Source organism: Dermacentor silvarum, chromosome 10 (assembly GCF_013339745.2).
Source record: "Dermacentor silvarum isolate Dsil-2018 chromosome 10, BIME_Dsil_1.4, whole genome shotgun sequence".
Taxonomy (NCBI): domain Eukaryota; kingdom Metazoa; phylum Arthropoda; class Arachnida; order Ixodida; family Ixodidae; genus Dermacentor; species Dermacentor silvarum.
This window is the reverse complement of record NC_051163.1, coordinates 140,542,282-140,548,806: the sequence shown is the minus strand read 5'-3', so window position 1 is coordinate 140,548,806 and position 6,525 is coordinate 140,542,282. Positions and strand designations below refer to the sequence as shown.

Here is a 6,525-nt window from a genome sequence, read left to right as displayed (position 1 = left end):
GAGTGCTAAGCCGATTATGAGGCGCCCTCTATAGGATGTAGCATATAAAGGCTGTGCTGTGAATAAACGGGGGCACTTCTGCTGGGGACTCGGAGCGTGTGTCTTTACTCCGCGGCCCTCGGGCTTCAGCCTGCCTCCTCGGCCGCCTCGGCTCGAACCCTCCCACCACATGGTGTCAGAAGTGGGATGCGTGGTTCCCGCGACTTGCCATGGCTAACAAAGACGCTCCAGTTCCTGCTCTCGCTGCCGCCAGTCTCCGGAGTCCCGCTCCGTTCCCCTTCGACGATGTCGGCGAGTGGCTGCCCTGGTTACGGCAATTTGAGGACTATGCCTTCGCCACCGGCATGCACGCAGCCCCGGACGAGACGAGGGTTAGGACTCTCCTCTACTGTATGGGCCCCCGTGCACGCATTGTCCTCAGTTCTCTCATGTCCGATGAAGAAGCGTACAAGTCCTACGCGGAAGTCACCCGGCGGCTCACAAGCTACTTCGTGCACCCCGTAAACGAGGTGTACGAGAGCTCTCGGTTCCACAAGCGGACGCAAGAGCCAGGCGAAACCGTCGACAGTTTCTTCACGGCCCTTCGGAACATGGTACGCAAGTGTAACTACCCGTCACCTGCCGTTGAAGAGCGTCTTGTTCGCGACCGTTTCGTCGTGGGTTTGGCGGATTCTCGCCTTTCAGACAAGCTGTGCCGCACTCCGAGCCTTTCCCTGGACGACGCACTCGTGCAAGCTCGTCAGCACGAAGACGCCGAACGCGAAAGACAACGCCTGTCCCTCACCGCTGGGCAACCGCTTACGGCAGCTCACGTGGACGCGGCGACTTCGCGTAAACCCGCGCAGCGTGCACGCGGACGACGCAATAGACGGGACTCTGGCAACTTTGCTGACTTTGCGTCACGTGACCGACCCGACGGTTCGCACTCGAGCAACAGAGCTGGCGAGGCTTTGAAATGCGGCCTAGGCCTAAGTAGGCAATGCGGATTTTGCGGTCACGAGTTTCACCGACGGTCTGACTGTCCAGCGGCCAAAGCGGTCTGTAACCACTGCAAGAAGCGAGGCCACTTCGCGGCGGTATGTCGCTCAGGGAAGCGCCTCGGATCCGTCGAGCTCCACTCCGTCGCGGCGGTGGCCCGCAACGGGCGGTACGTTGAGGTGCGTGTCAACGGGAACCCTCTCGTCTTCAAAGTGGACTCTGGAGCCGACGTCTCGGTGGTTCCGCGCACGTTTCCCGGCTGCCCAGCCGTCCTCGATAAGCCGCGAGGCGAAGAACTTTTCGGACCCGGGAAACAAGCCCTGAAGCTTCTCGGCACCTTCGACGCGGCGCTGTCTTGGAGAGGCAGGCAAGTCAACGAGCGCCTCTACGTCGTTGCGGGACAAGAGCAGCCACTTCTCGGCTATCCCGCTATCGTTGCCCTTGGGGTCGTCAAGTTTGTCGGCGCCGTCGCACCAGCTCTGCCGGACGCACCACCTCGTGAAGTCCCTCCAGCCCTTTTCACCGGCCTGGGCACGTTTCCGGAAGAGTACACGATACGTATCAAGCCTGACGCGGTACCGTATGCCCTCAGCACAGCCCGGCGTATCCCGATACCGCTACGAGACGTAGTCAAAAAGGAGCTCGACAAGATGGAGCAGGAGGGCGTGATCCGGTGCGTCGACGAACCGACGGACTGGTGCGCGGGACTTGTCGTCGTCCCGAAGCCAGCGGGGGGTTACCGCCTGTGCGTTGATTTGACCAAACTCAACCAAGTCGTTCTGCGTGAACGCCACGTACTCCCGACCGTCGACCAAACCCTCGGACTTCTCGGTGACGCACGCGTTTTCTCGAAGTTGGACGCAACTTCAGGCTTCCACCAAGTACGCCTGGCGCGCGACTCCCAGAAGTACACGACTTTCATCACTCCGTTTGGCAGGTATTGCTACTGCCGCCTCCCATTCGGCATAACATCGGCCCCGGAATACTTCCAGCGTCAGATGTCTCGCCTGCTGGAAGGGTTGGCTGGTGTTGTTAACCTTATGGATGACATCCTTGTGTTTGGCCGCACCACAGAAGAACACGACCAACGCCTCCAGGCAGTCCTTGGTCGCCTCCAACAAGCGGGGGTCACCCTCAACGCTGCCAAGTGCACTTTCGGCGTGTCCAGCGTGCGGTTCCTTGGCGTTGTCGTCGGTGCCAATGGCATCACTCCGGATCCAGAGAAAGTGGCCGCCATTCAGCGCATGCCAGCTCCTCAGGACGTTCATGGTGTCCAACGTTTTCTCGGTATGCTCAACCATGTCGGTCGCTTCCTCCCGGGCCTCTCTCAAACGACTGCGCCAATCAGAAGTCTCCTGAACAAGCTTGCAGCCTGGACATGGGGACCAGCGCAGGCTTCAGCATTTGAAAAGCTCAAGAGCATGCTGTCGTCGGACATCTGCCTCGCAAGGTACAACCCTGCACTGTTGACGACAGTCTCCGCAGATGCCAGTTCCTTCGGGTTGGGTGCTGTCCTCCTTCAAGACCAGCCATCAGGGGAGCGCCGACCAGTTGCATACGCCTCTCGAGCGCTGACTGAAACGGAACGGAGGTACAGCCAGATCGAAAAGGAGGCACTGGCTGCCACCTGGGCCATCAACCGATTCGACGAGTTTCTTCGGGGTCTTCGTTTCACCCTCGAGACCGACCATAAGCCGTTAGTACAGCTCCTAGGAACCGCGGATCTCGATCTCATGCCACCACGAATCCAGCGCTTCCGCATCCGCCTTCTCCAGTACCAGTTTGATGTCAAGTACGTTCCTGGGAAACAGCTGGCCACCGCAGATGCACTCTCAAGGGACCCAGTCGTCCAGCTGCCAGCGACTCCAGCTGTTGACAAGGTGGAGCTGTACGTTCAAGAAGCACTCCGTGCTATCCCTCCTACATTTGCAGTCCTCCTCGACGACTTCCGAGCTCACCAGGCTGCAGATGGGGAGTGCGCGCAGCTCAAGTTGTACTGTGAGCAAGGGTGGCCTAGGAAAGAGAATCTGCCTCTCAGCATGGCTCAGTTCTGGGCTCATCGGGCCGAGTTCAGTATTGGTGACGGCCTTCTCCTCTGCGGTGGACGCCTGCTGGTGCCCGCTTCTCTGCGGAAGCACGTCCTCTCCCTCATCCATGACGGACACCTCGGAGTGAACCGTTGCCGCGCCATCGCCAGGGGAGCTGTCTGGTGGCCGACCATGGGGAGTCAGATCAAGACAATGGTGGAGAACTGTCCCAACTGTGCTACCACGCGGGTCCAGCGAGCAGAGCCACTGCTGCCTACCGTGACGCCTAGCCGTCCCTGGGAGCGAGTCGGGGTGGACATATTTCATCACGAAGAAGCCGACTACCTTCTCCTCGTAGATTACTACTCGAGGTACCCTGAAGTGCTGTCCCTTCGCTCGACGACGTCTACAGCGGTGATCTCCATCATCAAAAGTGTCTTCGCAAGGCATGGGATCCCAGAGACCCTCGTCAGCGATAATGGGCCTCAATTTTCGTCGGCAGAATTCCGCGTCTTCGCCCAGAGCTACGGATTCTCCCACGTCACCAGCAGTCCCAGGTACCCGCAGTCTAATGGGGAAGTCGAGCGTATGGTGCGGACGGTTAAGGAACTCTTCAAGAAGTCTCCGGACTGGCCTTTGGCCCTCTTGGCATACCGCAACGCACCTGGCGTGACCGGGTACAGCCCTGCTCAGCTGCTCATGGGGCGCAGCCTCAGGACTCGCCTTCCGGTCCCCATGGCCGCGTTGCTTCCAGAACCACCTAACGCTGCCGACTTCCACCGGCGTGACACTACCCAACGACGTCGCCAGCGTCAAGATTTTGACCGTCGACATGCTGCACAAGATTTGCGGCCCCTGGAGGAGGGAGAGAGAGTGTGGATTCGCGACACAGATTGTGCTGGCACTGTTCTTAGCCCAGCGCAGCGTCCACGCTCCTACGTGGTCCAGACGGATGCAGGTGCTCTCGTCCGCAACCGGAGACATCTGGTTCCGCAGCAGTCTCCGTCATCAGGTGGTCTAGACCTCGGCAGCTCCAGTCCACGGACACGAGGATCTGAAAGCCTGCCACAGACTCCAACTCGCCCAGAGCCTGTGTGCAGCAGTCCAACTCCCAGGGCACTTACTCCTCTACCAGTTGCATCGCCACCGGTTGCCCCGGCTACTCCCTCAAGACCGCCTGGGTCAGTTGTACGCACTCGGTCTGGACGTTGTGTTAGGCCACCGGTGCGGCTGAACTTGTAGAACGTGCCATGAGACATTTGTCATTACGTTGTATACCTGAGAGCAAGGGGTTGCTTTCTGTTACTTTCCCAAAAGGGGGGATGTAGAGGGCGCGAGTGCTAAGCCGATTATGAGGCGCCCTCTATAGGATGTAGCATATAAAGGCTGTGCTGTGAATAAACGGGGGCACTTCTGCTGGGGACTCGGAGCGTGTGTCTTTACTCCGCGGCCCTCGGGCTTCAGCCTGCCTCCTCGGCCGCCTCGGCTCGAACCCTCCCACCACACGCGCAACATGAGACCACTGGATACAGTCCGTTTTTCCTGCTCTACGCTCGTCCGCCGAGGTACACTTTGGACACGATCTTCCCTTTTGGCAGTCACGACGACGCTTGTATCGCGGAAACTCTCTGCCGAGCAGAGGAGGCTCGGCGCATCGCTCGATTACGTACTCTAGCTTCGCAAAAGCAGTACAAATCCCGATACGATAGTCGACATCGGCAAGTCACTTACGAACCGGGTGACCTCGTGTGGCTATGGACTCCCGTGCGTAAACGCGGTCTATGTCAAAAACTGCTCGCTGACTATGGTGGACCGTTTATTGTGCTTGAACGTCTCAGCGAGGTGAATTATAGAATTGCGCGCCTCACTTCCAGTGGGAGACGGTCATCCAGGACCGACATCACGCATGTAGCCCGCCTGAAGCCGTTTATTCAACGAAAGCCCCACTGACCACTCGCCCGGAGGGCTTCGTCTGCGAGAGGAGCCATGTTACAGTGCGTCAAAGGTAGTGGAGCGGCAGCATCAGCAGCAACAACATTAGGAGAGCAGCGAGGAAGAGAAGGACGACGTGTAGTATCGGCACCCACTTGCCCTACGGCTCTCTGCAATAAACGCCTTCTACACACCCCCGTAACAATATGATTAAAAAAGCCTGCTCAACCCACTTCCTTCCGTAATGCCTTCGAATGCTGACGGCGCAAAAATAAATTATTAAACTGTAAAAAATATTTCTTGGATGAGGGGTGATAACCTCCGGCAAAGTTTCATCATCATCATCAGACTATATTTATGTCCATGGCAGGACGAAGGCCTCGCCCAGCGATCTCCAATGGCCCCTATCCGGCGATGTATAAAATATGTGCATTATTTAAAACTGCATAGTTTAACACTACATAGCTAAACTCAGTTATTCTTCTGAAATAACTAGTCAGTTGTCCCTCTCAGCCGCTTATTTTGTCTGCGCATAAAAGTCTCTCGTCTTATTTGCTCAAATGACAACCTAATTACGAGCTCTTGAAACTTATATCGCTTTAGTAGATAAGTTGCTATTTGTTTTTGGACTCGCGCGCAAAGAAAACGTACATTGCTTTATAAATGCAGTGGATTAAATTGCTGCGAAAAGAAAAAGCTGTGTAATACATTTCAGCTTTTCATTACATGCCTATAGCCAGGAAGTTTATGCAACCAAATGATTGTGTATTATTACATTCTCAAATTCCTACGGCATTTCCCCTATGTGGAGAAGCCAGTTTAACTTTTAAATGACACACAATTAATTCGACTTCGTGATGTTTCTACCATATATTTGATAGAGAGAAATGTGCATGACCAATAGGAACATATATATGGTGGAGGCAAAACTTCTTATCAAATTTTCCAAAATAATCTGTCTTTGCCAACTGAACAGCATATTTCTACCCTGGAACAGATAGGAAATTTAAATGAATCACATGCATCAAAGTTCGCATTGCGAGTATTATGAACTACAGTTTCAGATCTGTGTTTGCCAACTGAACAGCATATTTCTACCCTGGAACAGATAGGAAATTGAAATGAATCACATGCATCAAAGTTTGCATTGCGAGTATTATGAAGTACACTTTTAGTTTTATTTCTTTCAATCAATGATATATGATAGTTGATGTGATGAGTTCAATTTCCTGTTTTATGTTTAGGTTACTGACACTGCAAAAACTATATTTTTTGTTGTAATACGGAATACAGGCCGCAGACTACGGCTCTTAAACACATCGGGATAATGAGGTGTAATTTGCGGTTACATTTCTCGCTATCGCTAATATAGGAGCCCCTTTCTCGCAAATATGTCTTGGTTTAGAGCGCGTGAGGTGAAAGTGGACTGATTGTCCGCGCTTTCCGTTCAGGTACCGAAGTGACTGTGACAGCCTTTCGCTGTTTAAAGGTTTAAGCCTTTCGATGCCAAGCGCCTGAAATATACACAAACAACGCGCTTGTCCGGAACCAGAAAGGTCGCAGGCATCATGCGAAGGGAGGGATTACC

The 6,525-nt window shown here is 54.7% G+C and overlaps 1 pseudogene; it reads left to right on the top strand.

Moving 5' to 3' along the window:
• The first annotated feature begins 3,592 nt into the window (after positions 1-3,592).
• On the top strand, positions 3,593-4,505 carry LOC125940853 (uncharacterized; annotated as a pseudogene).
• The last annotated feature ends 2,020 nt before the right edge of the window (positions 4,506-6,525 follow it).